The sequence below is a fragment of the Pleurodeles waltl genome, chromosome 3_1, assembly GCF_031143425.1.
Source record: "Pleurodeles waltl isolate 20211129_DDA chromosome 3_1, aPleWal1.hap1.20221129, whole genome shotgun sequence".
NCBI lineage: Eukaryota > Metazoa > Chordata > Amphibia > Caudata > Salamandridae > Pleurodeles > Pleurodeles waltl.
The window spans coordinates 222943296-222966418 of NC_090440.1; the positions used below are offsets into that span (position 1 = coordinate 222943296).

At 45.6% G+C, this 23123-nt stretch overlaps 1 protein-coding gene across 3 annotated transcripts in view; it reads right to left on the reverse strand.

The window, feature by feature from the left end:
- Nucleotides 1–23123, reverse strand: part of CD276 (CD276 molecule) — a 204359-nt gene that overhangs the window by 105576 nt on the left and 75660 nt on the right. The window contains exon 1 of one of the 3 annotated variants that reach the window (XM_069222230.1): nucleotides 12540–12682. The exons of the other annotated variants lie outside the window; for them this stretch is intronic. The gene's annotated coding sequence lies outside the window, so the exon portion shown is untranslated. Of the gene's footprint in view, nucleotides 1–12539; nucleotides 12683–23123 lie in introns of those variants that run through there. 3 annotated transcript variants of the gene reach the window in all.

Genomic DNA, 23123 nt, shown 5'->3' on the forward strand with positions numbered 1-23123 from the left:
CATTCAAAGTGGGTAAGATTGGCCAGAGTAAGCCAAGTGAGGGATGGCGGCTTAGTGTGTTATCCAAAGGGCTGCAAGAAAAGAGAATCCCCAGGACTGACACCAGCTCAAGCCTAGCCCTTATGCAACCTGCTGTTACTCCTACAAAAGGGAAAGGGATTGAAATAAGCAGGATCTGCGACTCATTCAGCCCCTACTGCCAATATAAATGAGCCTGGTAGTCGGAGATGTGGCCAGTCCAGCCTCCTTGGACCTTGGGAACCATGTTTTGAGTCCCAGCCTCAGCTCAACATCCTGCGATCCGGGCAAATCACTTAATCACCCTGTCCCTTAAAAAAACATGTAATGTAAGCTGGTGATCATGTGAAGCACTCTAATGCCCTAGGGTGAAGTTTGCACTAAAAAAACACAGCAAAATAAATAAATAAAATAATCCCTGTTAAAGGACCTTCGAGGTTAAATGTTTGGTTCTCCACAGGAACTAGTGTTCTTTCAATTAACCGGCATGAACAGGTCGATTTTGATTTACATGTAGAAAAACTAATTGCAAAAAGTTTAGCTTTAATTTGTTATTTGTATTAATTCGATAGGAGGTCAAAATAAACATGATAAATGGAGTCTCACCTACCTTAGCAGATGCTCCAAACCCCTAAACTTTATCGTGTACTCCTTTCATTCAAGAATCATGTGATAAACAACCATTGACAAAGCCAATGTGTCAGGAGTTTTGTTAGGAAAAGTGTTTGGAAAGAATATTCCACAATGAAGCAACATATTTAACTATACCAGATAGAAGCGGAGAGTAGGGAGCTCTTTACTGATCTGAATGCATTAGCAGAGTTAAGTGTATCCTCAAAGAACAGCTTTACGATAAGGAGTCAGAAGTTTAAGTTGTTGCTGTAAGTGGTAAACAAAGAGGAGATACCAAGCAAAATATTTAATAGTAGATACTTTTGGCAAAGGGCAAATATTTTTGTTCCATTTTTTGGAAGGTCTACGCATGCATGCATCGTTATATTGTAAACAAAAGTATCTAGGCAATTCAATAATAAGTTATCATGACTCAAAGAAAAACAAAAAATGCTGGAATGAAGAGGGTCTAGCCAGATTCCGGATCCGGTATTATTGAGCTGGATGAAATATGCTGAATTTGTCCCGCTTGAATTTGCCAACACCCTGACAAAGTTCATCAGTATCCGCTTTTTGTTCGGTGCAGCAACATGCAGGTGGCAAAGGGGCTTTCTTATTTTAGTTCGAGTATGATCCTGACTGGAAGCTATCTGGAACCAAACACCTAAATGCCAGTGCAATGGCTGGGAAACAAAGGCAAACAGTGTGTTATCACTTTACAAGTACCTAAGGGAAACTACGATTTGGAGGCAAGTTTTTGGCTGTATCTAAGGGATATTTATGCATGCATTATACGAATGTCTGATGTATGGGTGTGCACGAGTATTTACACGAATGACAACTTAAAAAAGCACTTACTATTTTTAAGTTCATTCTCTTTTAGTGCTTTTTATCCCATTGTCGGTTGAAAGAGTACTTTACATTACATGCATACATTGACAATAAATCATATGTATAAAAATCAATGGGGAGGATGTTACATAATGCTACATAAGACAGTATGGGTAATAAGGTGTAGAAGCAGTGCTTTAAATGGACTGGTACTGTCCGGTACTGAGTACCAGCACTTTTTTATTTTGAGAGGGAGAGTACCTGCCCTTCTCAAGAAAAACACAATACTTTTAAATGCAGAGTACTGGCACTTCTCAGAAACAAGCAGGTATTCTGGTACAGAGTACCTGCACTTCTATGTTTCCATTTCAAGCATTGTGTAGGAGTAATATAGCATCCATACTTGTAGACATTATAAATTAAGAGTTCATAGCTGGGAGAAACATGAAGTCAGTAATTATAGTGGAACACAGTGCTGGAGTTTATCTGTAGTAATAAACGGATTTCTGTGTCAAAAGCGGTACCCACTTATCCATCTATATAAAATAAAAATCTGTCATCTGCTTATTACACGATATGCTTTTCAAAAAATACATTAATGCTCTATGCTACTTTATAAGTCAAAACTGTGACTAGACAACAACACATATTTCTCCAGCAAGGGCATTAACCACCAGAGTTAGCTTGCCTTGATTATTCGCTGAGATGTAGTGGGTACTCAAAGCTCTCTGCAGCAGATACCACAACCCCATAACATATTTTTAAATGCAGCCTTTGCAAAAAAAATATTAAACCCGAACAGATTTACTGTCATGTTTCTCCTTGTTGGCAATTTCTTTGTGGCAGAGTTTTTAAAAATGTAATGTACAAGTTGACTCTCAGACAGCTTTTCATGTCTCCGCCCCTCATAACTCCACCCCCTTTGGGTTGGCACACCTTGACCCGTCCCCCCAATTTAAGTGGTTACGAGGTCACGTTTTTCCAGTTGCAGCAGTGGACACAAGTGATGCGTTCTGTTTACTTGGAGAAACGCACGTCACTGCATCTTCGAGGATATAAAATGTTCTAGTTGTGTATCTGAAGACAGGAGTGATGTGGTCTGTTTACTTGACGCCAGACGTGATGACGTTACGTGTGTGTAAATGAGAACACGAGTGATTGTTTCGGTTTACTTGAAGACGGATTGATGGCTCCATGTAAAGTCTGTTCCCCAATCACCTCTGCAGATGTGGATTTCTTCAACAATAACAACTCTTCTCTGGGAAAGCCAGTTACCCTCAAACTCACCCCTACAAATACCTTACACGTGGACGCCTGTGTCACTTCCCAGTTTTCTGAACGAATTGGCCCTGCTTTAGCATTTTGAAATCTGGCGAAGCGATCCGGTATCAGAAGCAGGCGGTTCTGCGAATGAGAAACGAATTTAGTTTATTATTTGGGCTAAGCAGGCCCTGTTCCCATGGAAAGTACGTGGAGAGGGGGAAGCGCCCATCTCAGTGGAAACGATTGGCCGTCCTATGCAACGCATACAGTTGACATAAATACCAGCCTTCTTAAGATATGTGGGACTGAACTGCACGTGAAAACGACAGCAAATGTCTACCAGAAGGGAACGCTACAGAGCCTCCCTCGTTGGCTGGCTATCAAAGCTGAGAAGAAACTATATGGCAGCAGTCTTCCCTAAAACAGCGGCGATGGTGCCTTGTAGCACCGCATGCTTAGGGAGAACAAACCCGAGCACAGAAAAAAGGACGCGCACGAAGAAGCTGGCTGCACAGAGAGAATAGAAATAAAATGCAACTCTGTGAATCCCTGGGATTGAATGTGTTATCATATTAAAGGAAGGGCTATTGGCTTTGTCGATGCTCGGGCAAGTGTCCACTACCCTTCGCCTTTTTTTTCCCCAACATGAGCAGTAAATCAACGCTAGAAAATAAAAGTGTAACAATTATCGAAAGGTAATGTGCTGGGGCGTTAAAGATTCGCAGATATGGGCTCCCCGATAGTATATTTCTAAGCAAGCCCCTGCAGGGCGGGAGAAATGCACTTAGATAAAACACTATAGAAGGCAGTCGGCTCTGAAAAAAGTCCCAGCTGGGCCTAGTCTGCAGATCCCTCTCACTCAGCCTCAGCTGACTCAGGGGTCAGCGTAAAAGTGCAGCTGCGTCCCCGGTAAGGCTGACATGTCACTTTTAGCTGCCACAATGGAAACGTTTTCCATTTTGTAACTTATTTCAGGCTACCTTCATGTTTTTTGTCTGCTGCTTCCAATATCACGTGTTGTAGTGAGCTGAACCTCAGGTCTGGACGACGAGTAGCCAAACAAAATACTGAAGTGGGAGCTGTTCCCATTTTCAGGGCCTCGCAACCGGAGGCCAGTGGTGTTTTCAAGCGCCTCCCTTCAGAATACTGTCTCTCCAGCAGTGGGGGCGGAGGTCGGGGGAGGAGAGAGGTGAATCCCTGCACCATCCGATGCCCCTCGACCGTCCGACATTTTGAAGCAGGTTACTTCGCTCTACGGAAGAGAAAGCTTACCAAATGCCCGACGACTACATGTTTTCACCATCTGGGATTTCATCTACCAACCAAATGTATTCTGGGAGTCGCCTCAATGGAACCAAACGAACCGCATTTCCAGGCTACAATAGGTTTGTGACTGGGCTGACATAAGGTGTCCCTGGTGGCACGGAGCATCTGTCAACCCATTTAATGCGTGGATGCACAAGCAGCCTGACACAAGGGGAGGGCAGGGGCCTCATCAATCTTAATGGCCATCTTAGATCAACTAAATGAAGGCGGTAATTCGATTAAAGTACTAATTCACCCCGTCATCCCATCATCGGAGAATCTACAACCACTTCGCCAGCGCGCCTGGACTAGTTAGAAACGTTTAGATGTTTGACTTTTTAGTGTTGTGATACTATTGTCCTATTTGTAGGACTATCCGTTTCTGAAATTACCTGGGGTGGATGTGCCAATGGTCTATTTACAGGACTCACGTCTCCACTTTCTTTTTTCGTAGCCCCCCTGCCTTTTACAAATTTACCATAGTAAACAACGTCTACATCCCTCACTGTTTTTCTTCACTTTGAGTGCACTCCAATGACTTGCCGCAATGAACAGATGTTTCTTCACAGTTACAGTAGCAGGTTGAGCGTAAGACTTCTTATCAAAAGACATGGGGATCGTTTGTAAAGATGACACAAGTTCATAGAAGTTGGAAATAAACTGATAAAGAGCAATCTGGGATACATTCAAGATTATATTTAGCTAAAGCGACTGTCTATCGGACTAGAAAAAGAAAGTGACATTAAAATAAAGAAACACATTGAATTTACACCAGGCTTTGAGAACTTGTAGGACAGAGACAATGAAAGGAGGAAACTCACAACAGGCCTCCAAAACCACTGTACCAAACAGCCGGCACCCCGGGGCGTAGCTTCAGGGGGGTTGTTTGGGGTGTTACACCCCCACGCCCCAAATGTATTATTTATTAAATAGTTTGGTACAGGAGCTTTCAGTCAGGTATGGTAAGGTGTCTGTGTTCACCTGGGAATTCTAAATACTCACTCGGACAACATACACACCAACGCGTACACACACACCAACACACACACTCTCTCTCTCGTCTGTTTTGGAGGTCTTAAAACATGGTTATTCAGCAAAATACTTTGTTGTAAGTACCCCCTCACAATCCACACTATTTTCCACTGGCCCCTAAGACATCCTCATGCGCTGCTTCTAATATGATTAACATGATATGGCAGTGTGATCATTGGAAAACCTGAAGCTCAGACCCCCCTAATCTTACTGGACAAGCTACATCCTTGCCTGCACCCCTCAGTGCTCTGAATTGAAACAGAACTGCCCTCCACTTACAAATACCCATCTGGCCATCTAGTTTGGGTGTTACACTTCACCTGTCACCAGGTCAAAAGGCACAATTTCGTTCCATCAAATCTTCGGGCCCTCCTAACACCCTCAAGAAAAAAACAAGCATTTGCAAGGCAGTGGGTCTTGCGTTTGCTCGAGTTAGAGGTATTGGCGTTGTAAATTCCTAACTGGACTTTTCTTGCCACATAAATTGAAAAGTAAAACAGTTGACATAAGCGAGCAGATTCAATGCGTCACGGCCGCCATGAGCACGAAGGACAGACACAAAAGGAAAAAGAAGTTCGCTGGCAGTCAAACATATCAGCAAACATGCAATTACCCACGTAACAGGGTCGGTCCCCACGGCGGTAACAAAACCGCACCAAGGAGGGATAAATGTAAAGAATTCACCAATGATAATAAAGGATTTTTGAAAGGCAAGCCCACGAACGAGTGAAAGTAATGGGCATGGTTAAAAGCCCACATAGATACCAAAACGTCAGAAAATCAGCGCTTTCGCGCTGCTATGCTCAACCTAAAAATCAGACCTGTCCCCTCTGCTTATGGGCAACTCTAAGCCTCATGGGGTACCATGTCACCCCCTCCAGACCCAAACCCACAAGCTACCTGAGACCCTCTTCTTAGGGTAAATAAGCACTTTATTCTCCTTACACATGGTAGCAGCCACCCCTCTGATGGCCATATATATCCCTGTCTACAAATCTTAGACGGAGGAAGATTTAATCCCAGACTCTGAATAACAACCTGCTAGCTTAGATAATAAAAGAGAACACGACTGAAACTACAAAAAAAATCTTTTTAAAAACTAACGGGAGTAGGCATGTAGAGGATTTGCCCTTATTGTTAAAATGTTTACCATTTAAAGAAGCTCATATTAAAGCTCAAGTAAACTGCAGGGAACTTAGGACAGAATCGGAGGAGAAACTGAGCTGAGTAAAGTAATAAGCGTCTAAACTGTTAAGTCTAGTCAGTCAAGACTAGAGTGGCATACCCCTGCTGATTCTGCCACTACAGATAATAAAAGTCAAGCAGCCCTCGCACAATCAATGCATGGTGCAAATATTTGGGCCTCCAGAAATGTTATATTATGCCTCAGACGCCAGCAGAATGAGTGTCGCAGATGGCCCTGTGCCATGAAAGCCTTTATATGCAAAATCTTGTGCTTTCATGCAGTACATAAAACAAAAACAATCCTTAAGTCTACCCTTCAGCCATGCCCCCAGCTAAACTATCCCTGTTGCTGTGCTTTAACAGACAAGCTGTGAAAGTTGGAGAGTAACAGTGCTACAAAACACGTACTCAAATGGAAGGCTGATTGAAAAAGAGGAAAGACGTTGCAAAAATTGTATGCAGTTGAAGGATATAATTTGGCCAGCCAAGAGGACTGTAAAGGGGCCATGCTCCAGGGGAGGGAAAAAGAAAAGAAAAGGAAGGCAAGCCATTGAATAAGAAACAAGCAAATGAGATTTACAAAGCCAACTAATCGAACGCAATGGATGGGATGTAAACCCACTGTAAATTCACAATAGGTCTTTCACACACAAGCTGTCTGGCAGGAGAGACCTAAAAATAAACATTAAAAAACAACCCACAGGCTGTAAAATAATGTATATATAACCCCTCTTACCCAGTGCCCTTTAAGACTGATTACATCTGTGGTGGACAAGAAAGAGTTACTAGTGCAATATGAATCTTTCTAGGGAAAGGAGGAATTAATTAAAGAATCTCCCCAGAACTCGACCCAGGGCTCGTGGAGTGGACTTTGATTTTCATTCCTCTTCATAAATCTGTAATGCTCAAGCGAAGCAACGTGTTGACCCTCCCTCAGTGAAGTGCCGTGTTTGAGCCATTAGCCTATTCCTGGGCAAGGGCTTGAAATGAATTAACGGAGCAGCAAGAGTATCATGGGCAATTTATGGGATTACTAGTCCAAGAAAATCCCATGGTGAGAGTTTGCTATATACCAGCTTCCTTTATTGATCTTGGAAGGATGAGAGACTGAGTCATCCCTGCAGGGATTCAAACCGTGCTCTTCTAGTTACAAAGAGATCTCAGGGGTGAGCACTTACATCCCTAGTTTTTCTTGCCAACAGTTATGGCTCACACTGGTCTCCGGTGAGTCAGCCCTTCATAAGAGAGTGCAAAATGACTCAGTGAGCTAACACTCACTGCAGTGATCGCAAGTTAGGACGTAAGATTCTGGCGAAAAACAGTCTGTCTTTTATTCTTCTGGGTCATTAATTTAAGCATTATTAAGGTGGGTAAAAGTAAACTCGCATTTACAGTGCATAGAGATGTCAGAATTGCATTATGCGCCAGTAAGAACAAATTATTTATATATTAAAGGTTAGTGCTTCTGTTAAATGTATCAAGGTTCACTCAGCTGAAATATGCTGCCAAGTGAGCCCCTGGGTACTGAAAAGAAACATTCACGCCTGTCAAGTACTGGACGTGGTGAGAGGTGGTCACCGGCGGCAAGAAACGTCAATCAGTTAGGGGGCACAAGTAAGAGTGAACTCGCCTTTTGCAGCCGCTCTACCTCCTCATCCGCAAGGAAGAGCCCGCATGTTATTACACTTACTGCCCTGAGCTATACGCATTTCATTGACTTATTTGCTAATTCACGGACCATCTCCGAAGACTACGGACCCAATCTTATGAAAGTACCCGCTCTGGTCGCTGCGGGTTACGTCTCTGCCTTCTGCAGCCTGACCCCCAAGTGGGCCCGACTATTACGGGCACAGTTCCTGACTGCATGGACCACAACCAGACTACAGCCGCCAGCACAGGACGTCCGAGCTCTGCATCAGCAACTTCGACATCCTGCCTTCCAGGACGCCAGCCTCGTCATCCTCAGCAGCGGGCTCAGGGCCTGGCACGGGGAGGTTCACGCCCAGCAACAGAGGAAAGATGAGCACTGCCGAGCCTACACGCGGTAATGCCATCAGCTGCTGCCCAGCCCATGCCAGCAGCAGCTCAGCCTGCACACAGTACGGCCATCGGCAGCTCCACAACCACCAGCAGCACAGCCTGCACACAGCACTACTACCAGCAGCTCCCCACCCACCAGCAGCACAGCCTCCACACAGTACGGTCATCAGCAGCTCCCCAGCCACCAGCAGCACAGCCTGCACACAGCACTACTACCAGCAGCTCCCCACCCACCAGCAGCACAGCCTCCACTCAGTACGGCCACCAGAAGCTCCCCAGCCACCAGCAGCACAGCCTCCACATAGTACGGCCATCAGCATCTCCCTGGCCATAAGCAGCTCCCCAGCCACCAGCAGCACAGCCTGCACACAGCACTACTACCAGCAGCTCCCCAGCCACCAGCAGCACAGCCTCCACGCAGTACGACCACCAGAAGCTCCCCAGCCACCAGCAGCACAGCCTCCACACAGTAAGACCATCAGCAGCACAGCCTCCACACAGTACGGCCATCAGCAGCTCCCCAGCCACCAACAACACAGCCTGCACACAGCACTACTACCAGCAGCTCCCCACCCACCAGCAGCACAGCCTCCACACAGTACAGCCATCAGCAGCTCCCCGGCCATAAGCAGCTCCCCAGCCACCAGCAGCACAGCCACCAGAAGCTCCCCAGCCACTAGCAGCACAGCCTCCACACAGTACGGCCACCAGCAGCTCCCCAACCAGCACAGCCTCCACGCAGTACGGCCACCAGAAGCTCCCCAGCCACCAGCAGCACAGCCTCCACACAGTACGGCCACCAGCAGGTCCCCAGCAACCAGCAGCACAGCACAAGGATTGCAACTTCCACCAGCAGCACACCCAACACACTGTACCACCACTAGCAGCTCCCAATCCACTGCCATTAGCATCACAGCCTACCCACAAGACTGCTGTCAGCAGCTATGCAGCCTATTGTGCAGAGCCTGCAACCAGCATCCGCATAACTGCCTGCACATATTACCAACATCAGCAGCACAGCCTCCACACACCACCACTGGCAGCTCCCAAGCCACTGCCATTAGCAGCACAGGCTACACAGCATACTGCCATCAGCAGCGCCCATCCACTACCATGGCTAGCACAGCCTACAGCACAGGGCTTACAACTGCTGTCAGCAACACTGCCTATAGTTGCTTATTTGTAAAGCAGTTTTATATGGTGTTTTCAAGGCTCAGGAGCATCAGAGGACTTAGCATAGGACAAGTACAGGAATGCCTCTGTTTAAAAGAAGCCGAGAAAGCGATTAACTAACTAATTTAAAACAGTCATATAGGATAATACAGAATAACTCTTATACACGTTATTTGAAGGTTATATTTCATGATGGAAAATATAAATTGTCTTTATTTAAAGATAAAATAAATACTGTAAAAATCTGGAGCGCAGGAGATCGAACAAAGTCCAGAAATAAAGTTTTCTCATCAAGATAAAGACCAACAGGAATGAAAGTATTGTGTTATTAACATAAAAGGCCACTGGTAATCAACACGATATAATAACATTTACTATGGTTGGAAAATTGTAAAAGGACACAAGCTGACTGTATAGTCTGTTTATTCGTTTCCTAGACAGGGAGGATGTTAATCACATAACAGATACTTGCAAGTTAAATAGTATGTTTTTAACTTCAAGACATACCTTCGTTCAATTAAAACAAGGGATTTTTTGAATCAAGATACAGAAATATTGATACAAGAGTAGGGCGCTGGAAAGCATGAGAGTTTATAAAGTTCTTCCTTGAGACAATAATCATCAAGAGAAAAGGTAAGCATATATTTAATATGTTTCAAGACTTATACAGGGATGATTGGGAAAATGTTATTTACAAAAGTGGTTTGGAGAAACCATCACTTTAAATCCGAACTATACCAAATATTGAGCACATATTGAATACATTGTTAGAATAGAAATAAAAAGTAAATAGGAGGGATGATTATTAAGTAGTAACATTGTAACTGACAAATTAGAATGTTTAAGTGAAAATGCATTCCAAATGTAAATTGTGGAATGTGTAAACCAAGAGGTATCATTGATTAATATGGGATCCGTATAGTTACAGAAATGTACTGAAAAATATAATAAAAAGATGTTGAGAAAATATGCATTATAGATTCACTAAATTAACTTTTATGCACAGGATAATTACAGACACATCTACTGGGTTGACCTTTGGAAAGTATAAACAGCTAGATCAGGTTGTGATATCCTGATGTAGGCTATGTTAGAGAGACAGAACTATGTGTGCATGGTCAATAGCCTGTGGAATGTAAGCTGTTATGAAGAACTCGCATATATATTGGTTAGAAAATTGATGGACAAATAAGAGACCACATAAGTTCTGGAGGTTTTTCCTCAATCAGCATGATTTTATAGTATGAGTGACGGTATAATTGGGTAGGTCTTTTTATAGATTTTTATATCGTGATAAATTGACCATAGATGCATTTTGTGTTTAAAATGAGAATAAGCTAAAAACCTTTAGATAATAAAGTATTGCATATAAAGATATTTAGTGTGTCTACCCAATGAAGATAACATTTTAATAAAAAACAGTGAATCTCTATTCAAATTATGACTGATCCGGGATGCAAGTATACAGGTATCACTATGTATATAAAGAAGTTCTGTAGAACCAGGATACCCCTGTGTTAAATAGGGTTACCCTATTTGACAAAGAATAAAGGCCCTACAGTAGTATCATAGTCCGTAAACAAATATTTATTTGAGAAACTAAGGTCTGATGTATGAGCTGTTCGATAAAGAAAATCATGAAAGTAGCATATGGGATAGAGTCAATACTAAAAAATGTACAATACAAACCATAAAACACTATATTGGACAGAGACAAAATGTAACAGGTATGCAGTCATCAATAGAGGGGTCAAGTGGTGCGTGAAGCAGGTGAGACACACATAGAGCAAGGTAAACAGTGCAAAGCAATCATCGATGAATGAAGATGGTATTGTAAGGGTAGAGTAAATGGTTTTACTCCACAAGTGCAGAAATTAAGAATCTAGAGAGAAGTGGTAGGAAAAGAGCAAGCAATTGTTTCAGTTATTTTTTGATGGACGGTAAAGAGCGGAAAGCGTGACTGGCGGGAGGAATAGAGTGCCATACTTTGGGAGAGCAGCCAGATAAAGACTGATTAAGCGTTTGTGTTTTGTTGAAAAACAGGATCTCAATTAATAACAAAAAAGTAGTGGATCTGCGGATTTAACACGTACCGCCTTCTGAAATATTGAGCTTAAAGTACAGGGTTTACAAATGCAATCAGCAGGTCACAAGCTATTCCCATCACCACAGTTAAAGCCTCAGGGCTTCCAAGCACCATCAGCAGCTCAGCAGTAGAGGTACACAACTAGCAGCTGTCTTCAGCAGCTGAGCGATGCTGACTGTGCCACAGTCAGTGTAGTTCACCTAGGAAAGGTGGACTACTCAGGATATCAACAGGACTTACACCAAACAACTGCTATACTCTGTTGAAGAGGACTACCACACTCGTGTGCCAGTGCAGCACCCTCTGTCTCTAGTAGAGAACTCCAAACACCAGCATGTTCATAGAACCATATTCAGCACTACCCAGAACCACGACCTCCTGCACACCATTAAGTCATGCAGTTTCCACACACGGCCTTCCTATATCATTACCATCAAATTCAGCAACCTTCAGGATAGAGCTTCCAGTCTAAACACCAGTAATTTCTGATGTCTCCAGAAAAATGCTTTCCAAATATACCCCCATCAATTTCTTCAGTTGCCAGCAAGGGGCACCTACGCCTTAAAAGGGTCTTCAGTATCTGACACAGGGATCTCAAATGTCATAACATTCTGCTGGTTCTAGCACAAGCCTCGAAAGCCCACATCGCTGAAATCTGAACCCAGCCATAGGACTTTCGAACCCCATCCTTCAGCCACTAGCGCCGATCCTTCCAACACCAGGAAAGATGACTTCAACACCATAAGATCATATATCCTATAGTACTGTATGAACCACGACCACTATCAAACTCTGTCGCACATGTCCTTCCACCACCACCAAATCCCACTGCCTTCAGCACAAGCTTTCACAACAGCATTAAACTGCGCAGCCAGCTTTAAACACTCAAGTGCAGGAATTCCTGACCATGGTATCACCAAACCCACTTGCTTCCAGAGGGCAGTACTTTTCACTCTCAAGTAACTTCCTATCCAGCAGTGTACAATATCCCAACCTCTTCCACTGCTAGTCTCTTCGGCACGGGATTCATGTCCTCTCTCATCGTCATCCTCAATCTCCATCTCTGTATCTTGCAACTAGTGCACGATCAGGGCCTACCGTGGCACCAGTAAACTGTATGGTGTCCAACACTAGACTGTTTCCCCTCCCTCCCTCCTCCAACATTGCAGTCTGTGACAATGTGTCACTTCCTATCCAGACGTCGCAGGCAGCCCCACAGTAATTATAGAAAAGCCAGACACAGCAGCTGTTTCCTGCTCTGGGGCTTTCATCTAGTCTGATAACGGTACAGAATGTGCAACGGAGGAAACACACAGACTACACCATTCATACCTGCTGGAAGGCTGCCAAACTTTCTTACCTGCAAGTGACCTTGTGCATCGAAAAACAGCACTCGTTTAACCACAAAGCTGCCATGGCCTTCTTTACCCACAACCCTGTCATTGCTTCTTTGCCCACAACCCTGTCATTGTCTTTTTAACCACAAATCCTAGTGCCACATGGCATGCCCTCCTCTTATTCAGGTTTTCTGGGCAAGCCATCAAAAGGAATGAAACTAAAATAGCCTGCAAAATATTATTGAAACCTTCCAACTTCGCACAGACGAAATCACCGCCTAAATACGACAAGCTGTCTGCATCTCCAGGAGACAGAAGTGTTTTGATCCCAGGTAGGTGTTGGTGTCTGCGTTCACAGGGTGTAGTTGGTATCGTACAATGATGGAGGTAGTCGATCTTGTACACTGCCCAACACTAGGCTGGTCGCCACATGCCCAGGTGGGGCCTACAGTCCCGGAGTTCCAAGCAGGGCCTAACGGAGACCCCTGTGAGCCCCCATTCAGCCCAAGGCATAAGAATATCTGTGAGATATCGGAAACTCAGGGCAAACTTTTGGGTAACGACATTGATTCCAGGGACTAATTACATGCACACTGTAAACTGAATCATCTCTAGTCGTAGCGCTCAGTGAGGGACTCAAGCACTGAGGGCAAGAATTTAAGAGATCCAGGACTGACAGGTGAGTCAGGACTGAGAGAGATTTCAAGCAGAATAAAGCACGCCTGCTTCATCACGGCCTCACTTTGATTACATTAAGCTCCAAAGAGCAGTAAATCAAGCGGCAAGGAAAGCATCATATTATACCTTTAACAGCAAATTATACAGCATATTTTTTGCATCGTCATCTAGGTATTTTGACATTTTAAGACACTATTATAAAAGGAATTGCAAAGGCATGAAAATATATATATGCTTCTTAAGAAAATAAAATGATCTCAGTCAGCAGGTCGTATTCAGAATATTATTCGCCAACAGTTAATAATTTTGTCTTGCATGAAAACACAGGAGGATCATTTCAATAATAATGTAACTTCTACCTCACAGATCAAAACAGATTAAGTAGCACATACAGTGTTACACTGGGCAGAAAACCTCACTCAGCAGAAAACCTCCCAGTACGTACTTCCTGCAACAGAAGATGCGCCTCGTTAATTCAGCACATCCATCATTAGCTTCTAATTATTACAGTAAAGTCTATAAAATCCTATACGTATTATGCATGTGTCTCAGTCTAAGGCACTTTAGGAGCCAAGACAAGGGACATTAAAAAACGAGGTGCTAAAACGGAGACATCCCCAACCTCTCTGCATTCCCAGTAAAGCCATTCACTGGCATGCCATGATGCAGCCTTATAACAACCATCATGCATAGATACCCCAGTTCTGAGCAATTAATTTGAGGGGGTGAGAGAGAGAGGAAGGAAGAGGAAGAGCAAGCGTGCGAGAGAAGAGGACCTTTGAAATATAGAGATAAGGAGGAGAGAAGAAGAGAGAGAATGGAGTATTCCCTATCTTGATACAGTTACAGGTTCAAAGCGCTCTAGTGCACTATTTTACATTAATTTGCCTCAAATTTACTTTGTGGAGAAAACAAAAACCCTCTGTAAGGTGGTCTGGCGATCCTTGCAAGTCTACAGCCGTGTCATTGACACACGGTGTTTCGATGTGTACCGTTTTCTACTCATTTCCCCAAAAATGTTATTTGTAGTGAAGCGGCAAACTCTATTGTAAGTTTTAAATTGAGTTATGTTCCTGACTACAGCTCCTGTCTGCTGCCAAAAGAGGCAACAGATCAGTAAGGATTAAGTCCCCAGCTCAGTTGGCCAGATGTACCATCTCCACCATTTTCCCTTTTCCCCCTTAAAGTTCCTCTGCAATTTTAGGGTCGAGCGCGCAAAGCGCTCTGTCCCTGTTGTTATCTCTCAACGGGCCCATCAGTTTGGTTGGTTCGTGGGCTTGCCTTTTAAAATTTGCTTGATTTGATTAGTAAAAGGCATGCACACGTCATGCCTTTTCCGGTGTTTAGCCCTACTCGAGCGCATCAGCCAACTACCTAAAACATACGAGGGTCGACCGCCGGCTCGCTTATGTGAAACTGTTTTACTTTTAATTTTCAGTTTATGTGGCAAGAAAAGTCCGGTTAAGAGTTTACAACGCAAATAGCTCTAACTCAAGCAAACGCAAGACCTATTGCATTGCAAATGCTTGTTTCCTCTTAGGATTAGTGTGAGGTGCCCCTAACTACAGAGGGCACAACAGAGTGCCAATGCACTGCTCTTTAGGGACTCTCTTAATCTACTCCAGGACACAGGACCCTCAACATGTTATCCTGTCTTAAAGTTTTGAATTTTTATCTCCTCGGGCCTCTTTACTAAGATTCTAACTGGTGGCAATATGGGCCTCTTTACTAAGATACTATCTGGTGGCAGTATTTCCATAGTATTAGGGTGAGGAGTTGCACCATGGGGTACTGTCTACTGCCCCCCTATGTAAATACCTTAATTTGTTCTTTCTTTGAACCCCTTTCTGTTACTTTTTCGAATTAATTTTCTTGTCCGCAAACATTATCTAAACCACATTTGGAATAATGATCATGGAAAAGACAAAAGGATCACTTTCAAGCTTCTTACCCACGCTCACAAAGCGCTCCACGACACCGGACCAGCCTACCTAAACGACAGACTCAGCTTCTATACCCCCACCTGTCAGCTCCGCTCCTCTAACCTCGCCCTCGCAGTCATCCCCCGCATCCGAAGAAAGACCTCCGGTGGCAGATCCTTCTCTTACCTCGCCGCCAAAACCTGGAACACGCTCCCCACCAACCTGTGACAGACCGAAGACCTTCTCACCTTCAGAAGACTCCTCAAGACCTGGCTCTTCGACCAGTAACTCCAGTTCCCTCCCCCCCCCCCCCTCCAGCGCCTTGAAACCCTCACGGGTATGTAGTGCGCTTTATAAATCCAATGATTGATTGAATATTAAAAGCAAGTCTGCACAGACAACCGATCGTGATTACTACTGGTTCAGCAACTATTTGTATATAGAGGATCATGGGAATTCACTTTGGTGAAAGCTGAGTGTGAGGTGGAGGAGGACTGCTGCCTGCAAAGAAACAATGCACCAAAACAGTGGTTCCTACGGAAATATTACCAAAATCTTTTGCTCAAATTCCAAGTGGATGGCACACCAGCACCTCTATACATTTCATATTAAAGTATCAAGAATCCAAACAGAATGTAGTGAATTAAAAAACTTTAATAGCACATTTTTAGTGGTATCACCTGTCCAACAGACATAAAACAGTGTAAACCACATTACAAGGGATGCTCAGTAGATGCAATGCACAGCGAAGGCTCAGTGAAAGTGGGTTGTGTACAAGTGGAAGCATACAAATAAAATAGCTAACAGAAATATTTAAAAGAATAGGCCACCACAAATTCAAAACAGTGGTTGCATCATTTTCATATGGGTTTCCTTAATGGGGCTTAAAAAACTTTTGGCAGTCCAGTCCAATTATGTTCAAAATTCAAAGTTTCGACCTCTAAACAAATGACTATATTGGGGGGGGGGGGGGGGGGGGAGATTCTTCCACGGGATGGTGATCCCAGATGCAAGTCAGTCTATTACATGATCCCTAAGTAGGTTGAAAAGGTGAATTCTCCCAAAAGGGCCACAGTCACCTTTCACCATCTCTGCAGTTAAAAAAATAATTCTTGTACTGTGTCAAAAATCACCACTCGTGCTCTTCTCCAAAATAAGGATCCAGCGCAACCACAGAGAAGCAACAGTGGCAGGCCCATTCCCCATCTCTTTATTCTTTTTCCCCCAAAACCTCGGAACACATACACAAGGTCTTTAACCAGAGCTGAACTCTGGAAAATGTACCTGACTGGAATCACATTGGCAGCACTGGCCCTAACCATGCATTCTGGAAGCATGACAAGGAGTGCTGTACCAAACATCCTCTCTGTGGGAGCAAGATCAATCCCAACAGGACTGTTCAGATTATTTTAATTAAAAGAATGCGACTGAGCTGATTGGCAAGGGGCGTCTGTCCAGATCCAAAGACTACGTATATGAGCAGTAGGCCTCTCCTTCAAAGGAGGCTCACACCTCTATGAGCCTTACTATTGTGCTTTGTGTACGTGCAAATATTTGCGGTCAGTTTTCTTAAAGCAAGAACGGGTATGGAGTCATTGGCTCGATCTTTTTAGCACCATGGCTCAAGACGAAACCGACTTTAAATGTATTCTCCAATCCTAAACAATCAAGGAGAGAAAGCAGATATGACAGGCAAATCATGTTTATCTCAAACACTGAAAAATTAGATTTTACTCTGTAAAAATATTTTTTTTCGTAACGGCACAATCAACTATTTATCCAAACCACTAACTAGTAGAAGTGTTGTTCTGGTGTGAGGATCACGGTCCTCATGCTCTCAAATAATTACGAAAAGCTTGGTGGTCGTAATCAGTGTATATTGAGTTTACAGTGGAAATTCAGGGTTTCTACATTGTTTCTTGTGTAGTTTTGTTGCTTGATTAAATTGGGCCACGTCCTTAGGTGGAGGTGGATTGTTTTTTACTTAACACACACATAAAATATATATAATAATATGTATTTTAGGAATTATTTTCAACAAAACAGCAACTCTGGGAAGAGATTCCTTCTTTATTGCTCAATTCAGCCTTGCCACCATTTCCTTTGTGCACCCAGACGAGGTGCCTCAGGGAGATGTCTTCTAAGGAAACCCTCCATGAAGTGCCTTGGTTTTTAGGGAACCATTTGCATTCTTCTCTTTCATAATGGTGAATGGTCTCTGCAAAGTTAGAAACTGTGGCTAAAGGCCAACAAATGTGGTAGCGTGCAGCATCCCAGGCTGTAGACTATAAGGAAAGTGTTTCAACAAGCTAGCACCTTCACTCCCTGGGAAAGTGGCCTTCAAGTCTCAAGGCAACCTTAAGTCCTGGGGAGTATGTTACGTTTGGGCAAAAGTTCCTGGCCAACATCAACAGCAATCACAAGTTACAAGTAGTTGCAATACTCACCCCTCCTCCAAACACATGAAGCAGTAGGGCAGCTTCCACCACACACAACATAAGAGGCATGATGGCAAGCTTCACTCATGTATGCCATAATAAGCAATACCGCAAGCTCCATCCAAATACAGCATACGCACTAATACAGAGCAAGAGCAACAGTACAGCACACTTGGTCCACACACTGCAGGGACGGCAGTAGGAGGATTATTGTTCTGCACACTTCATGATCAGCAGTAAGCAAGCTTTCTCCACAATCAACATAGACCTCGACAGGAGAAACTTGTTTCAACCACAGCAGCGGAAGCAGGGCAAGCTTCCTATGCATAGAGCACAAGCTATACTTCAGCCATCTTTCTTCTAATAGCATAAGCAGAAGAAGGGCAAGCTTTTCCAAACATGCCATCAGCAGTAGGTCAAGCTTTCTTAAGACAGCAAGGGCAGCAATATGACAAGTTTCCTCCATGAACTTCAGAAGCATCAGTAGCTATGGTCAGCGTCTACTTCCCTCCCTAGCTCCTCTGGCTGCTGCTGCTGCTGCCTCTGCCTCTGCTAGGACGAACTGAGAGTCAGGAGACTCAGTTCGAGGCCCTCCTCCAACCGCAGGCTCGTCCCTGCGCCACATCCCTGGTGGTCTAGTGGTCATCACAAGTATTTCCTTTTCTTTTTCTGTGTCGCTCTTTCACTCTTGCTTTTTCTGCCTTTTTTCCCCCATCATCCCTCATTTTTCTCTATCCCTTTTTCCTTTCTCCCCTCTTTTCTCTGTCCCCCCCCACAAAGCACCTTTCCCGCCTCCCAGCTGACCGCTCCCCCGCCCCCTCTCCCCTTCTTAATGGCAGCCATGCACAGCACTGGCGTGCCAAAGGCAGGTCCAACTGTGCCCATCCGCACCTGGACAGTGCCAGGAATGCTGGATCTCCATTAAACCACCCTTCTGGACTGCCTTCGTAACGACCCCAAGACCATCCTCCGACTCAACACAGGACGTCTCAACAACTGCTGCACCATCTCCACCAAGGACAGCCACGGACATTTCACCTGCAGGAACTGCAACTTCAGCGCCAGCCTCAACAAACCGAAGGTACTCTCCACACACAAAGATACCACCAACCTCCACAACCCCATCAACTGCCTTCTCCTGAACATCCGTTCCCTCCACATACATGCCACAAAACTGAGGGACCTGATCGACACCACCCGACCGGGCATCACCTTCCTTACCGAGACCTGGGCCAACCTCACCTCGGGTCCAGACATCACCATTTCTGACGGTTACAGTATCCTAAGAAGGGACAGGCCCTCCCGCCGAGGCGGAGGACTCGCCATCGTACACAAGCCCTCACTATGTGTCAAGGCCGTTCCAGAAGAACACTGCACCACCATGGAGCACCTTCACTTCCTGGTCCACTCCAACCACAACTTGTACATCCGCGGCACCCTGGTGTACAGGCCACCCGGCCCTCACCCAGCTTTCATAGACGACGTCATAGACATCGCTACCTACAAGGCCCTGGTGTCAGTCGACTACCTCCTCCTCTGCAACCTGAATTTCCACCTCAAGGAGCGCACGACCCAAACACCACCGCTCTACTCGACAACCTTGCCACTATCGGCCTCAGACATCTGGTCTCCACACCCATCGTAGGACACAAACTGGACCCCATCTTCACCTCAAGCAACCAGATCACCAGAGACCATCTCCATCCTAGACCGACTACCGCTGTATACACTTCACAATCACCACACCCAGCAGCCACACTCGCACCTCCAGGACCCCTCACAGGAAATAGAACAAAATCACCAACAAGCAACTCACCTCATCGCTCGCCAAATCCTTCCTTCACCCTCTGACGAGGCCATCACAGCAGCATGCAATCTCAACACCTGGATCACCGAATGCGCAGACACTCTAGCCCCTCTCCGACTGACATCGGCTAAATGAGTACCCAAGAAAGCCAGCTAGTTCACCACCGATCTCCAAGAATCAAAGCGTACCCGCAGACATTTAGAGAAAAAATGGAGAAACAGCCAATCCAGCAAAGACCTTGCCTCAATCAGAGCCGCAACCGCAGCCCATCGACGAAAAATCAAGAAAGCAAGGAAGGACGCACTCCGGGAGCGCATCAACTCCTCCACACACAACTCCAAGGAACTCTTCTTAGTCATCAATGAGTTAACAGATTGCCCCCTCTGAAGCCACCAGCATCCCCCCGTCACACGACCTCTGCCACAAACTTGTCTCTTTTTACTACCACAAGATCCAGGACATCTACGACAGCTTCCTCCCAAAAAAATCCTGGCACCGGAACATATGACCGACCCACCCCTCCCCTTTAACCCACACAGACCATCCACAGCTGATCCATGCTCACCACAGAGGAAATAGTCAACATCATGAACAGCACCCACTCAAGAGCCCCCTTGGAACGCTGCCTGCACCACAAATACATCAGAGCCAGCGCATCTATCGCCCCCGAGCTCCGTAACACAATCAACTGCTCCATCAGCATGGGCACCTTCCCGGAGAATTGGAAACACGCCGAAATATGCCCTCTCCTGAAGAAACCCTCAGCTGACGCATCAGAACTAAAGAATTTTCAGCCCATCTAGCTGCTAGCCTACCCCACCAAAGTACTGGAGAGAGCAATCAACACACAACTATGGAATTTCATCAAGGACAACAACTCCCTGGATAGTCCAGCGTCCGCAGCAATCACAGCACTGAGACAGCACTCCTGGCAGCCACTGACAACATCCAATTACTCCTAGACCGCGGCCACACCATACTCCTCGACCTCTCAGCAGCATTCAACGCGGTCTCCCACAGGACTCTGTGCACCAGACTCCACGACATAGGAATCCACGGAAGAGCCCTGGAATGGATCCACTCCTTCCTCTCTGGGAGAACGCAGAGGGTCAGACCGCCCCCACTCCTGTCCCACACTGTTTAATGTATACATGGCCCCTCTTGCTGCCAGTGTCAGAAGCCACGGTATGAATATCTTGTCATATGCCGATGACACACAACTCATCATTCCCCTCAATGAAGAACCAGACACGGCCAAAAGGAACTTTCACTCAGAAATGGAAGCCGTCGCCACTTGGATTAGAGAAAGCTGCCTCAAGCTCAACTCCAACAAGATGGAGCTCATCATCTTTGGAAACGCCACCTCAACTTGGGAAGACTCCTGGTGGCCCACATCCTTCAGCGCGCCCCGCCCCCCCTGCACCGACCAGGCACGCCTGCAACTTAGGAATCTTCCTCGACTACTCCCTTTCCATGACCTGCCAGGTAAACTCTGTCACCTCCTCCTGCTGGCACACACTCTGCAAACTTCGGAAGATCTTCAGATGGAACCCAGCAGACTGTCCCAGGACAGTCAACCACACCTTAGTCACTAGCAAGCACGACTACGGCAACGCCCTCTACCCCGGCACTTCAACTAGGAACATCATAAAACTTCAACTCATCCAGAACGCCGCCGCCAGACTCATTCTGGACCTCCCTCACCACGAACACATCTCCCAACACATGAGGACCATCCACTAGCTACCGGTCGTGAAGCAAATCCATCTTCAAGCTTCTCACCCATGTGTACAAGGCCATACACAATGCAGGACCAGCCTACCTGAATCACCGCATCTCCTTCCACACCCCTACCAGATCCCTCTGCTCCACCCAGATGGCCCTGGCCACCGTCCCTCGCATCCGCAAAACCACAGCCGGAGGACAATCTTTCACCTATGCTGCAGCAAAGAGCTGGAACAACTCCTGCTGCACCTCAGACAAAGTCCTTCGCTCACTATTTTCAGGAAGAACCTCAAGATGTGGCTCTTCGAATGAGGCCCGTCCTCCCCCCCTCCCCCCCAGCACCTTTAGACCCTCACAGGTGAATAGTCGCGCTTTACAAATATTAACTGATTGATTGACTGAACTATCAAGATCAGCAGTCTGGCAAACATCTTTCACACCCAGCATGAACAGCAGAAGTGCAAGCTTCGTTCACACAGCATTAGCAGCAGCAGGGCAAGTGTCTTTCACAGACAGCATGGGCAGCAGTCGGGCAAGTATCTTTCACGCAGACAGTGTGTGCAGCAATAGGGTAAGTTTATTACACACTCACCATGTGAAGCAGTAGGACACGCTTCTTTCATGCACAGGATAAACAGCAGTTCATTAGCAACAGCAGGGCAAGTGTCTTTCACACACAGTATGAGCAGGGCAAGTGTCTTTCACAGACAGCATGGGCAGCAGTAGGGCAAGTGTCTTTCACAGATAGCATGAGCATTTACAGGCCACTGCACGCTTCTTTCACACACAGTACGACAAGAGTCTTTGGGCAGAACGGCATGCCTCACCAGGGTGCAGTGGTAGGAGCCGATTGTCTGGTATTGGTGGGGAAGGGGATTCAGAGACTGCTTCCAGGTTGGTCTTGGTGTCCTGGGGCGGCTTCCAGGGAGTCGTTGGGGTGACATTCCTATGAGTGGCGCGCAGTGTGCATGTCACTTCTGCTCCAGTTGTCGTGACTGTCACGGCCTATTGAGGGAGTGACTGCCCTTGCCACCTTCATTGGAGGCATCGCAACGGCAGGAGTGGCAGGTGCCTGGGGTTGCGGGCAAGGTTACTGAGAGTGGGGACCTCCCCTCAGGCATGCAGGTGAGGTCCACCTGTGTGGTTCTCTTGGAATGAAAGTTGGCTGGACCTTAGTGTTGGAAGATTAAGTAATGGAGACTCCACGATGATGAGAACTGTTTTATATGTAATGATGGTGCTATTACTGTACATTGATTGTAAATGTGTTTTTCTCTGACCTTGTTGACATTTTTCTTTGATGGCACTTTTTCTTTGTATGGTTTGCTATGTTAAGATTTGGGAAAGTCATAACGTTAAGATGTCATGTTTTGCCTCTTTTTACCTGTAATAAACATCCCAAAGACAGTTTGCTGCCTGTCAGTGACATATCTTCGGAGGGGCAGCAGCCCACTTTTGAGAGCTCCAGATCCTGTCACACACAGCATGAGCAGCAGTAGGGCAATTGTCTTTCACAGACGGCATGGACAACAATAGGGCAGGCTTCTTACACATACATCATGTGAAGCAGTAGGGCACGCCTCTTTCACACACAGCATAAGCAGCAGTTCAACAGTAGCAGCAGTAGGGCAAGGATCTTTCACAAACACCATGGGCAGCAGTCAGGCACGC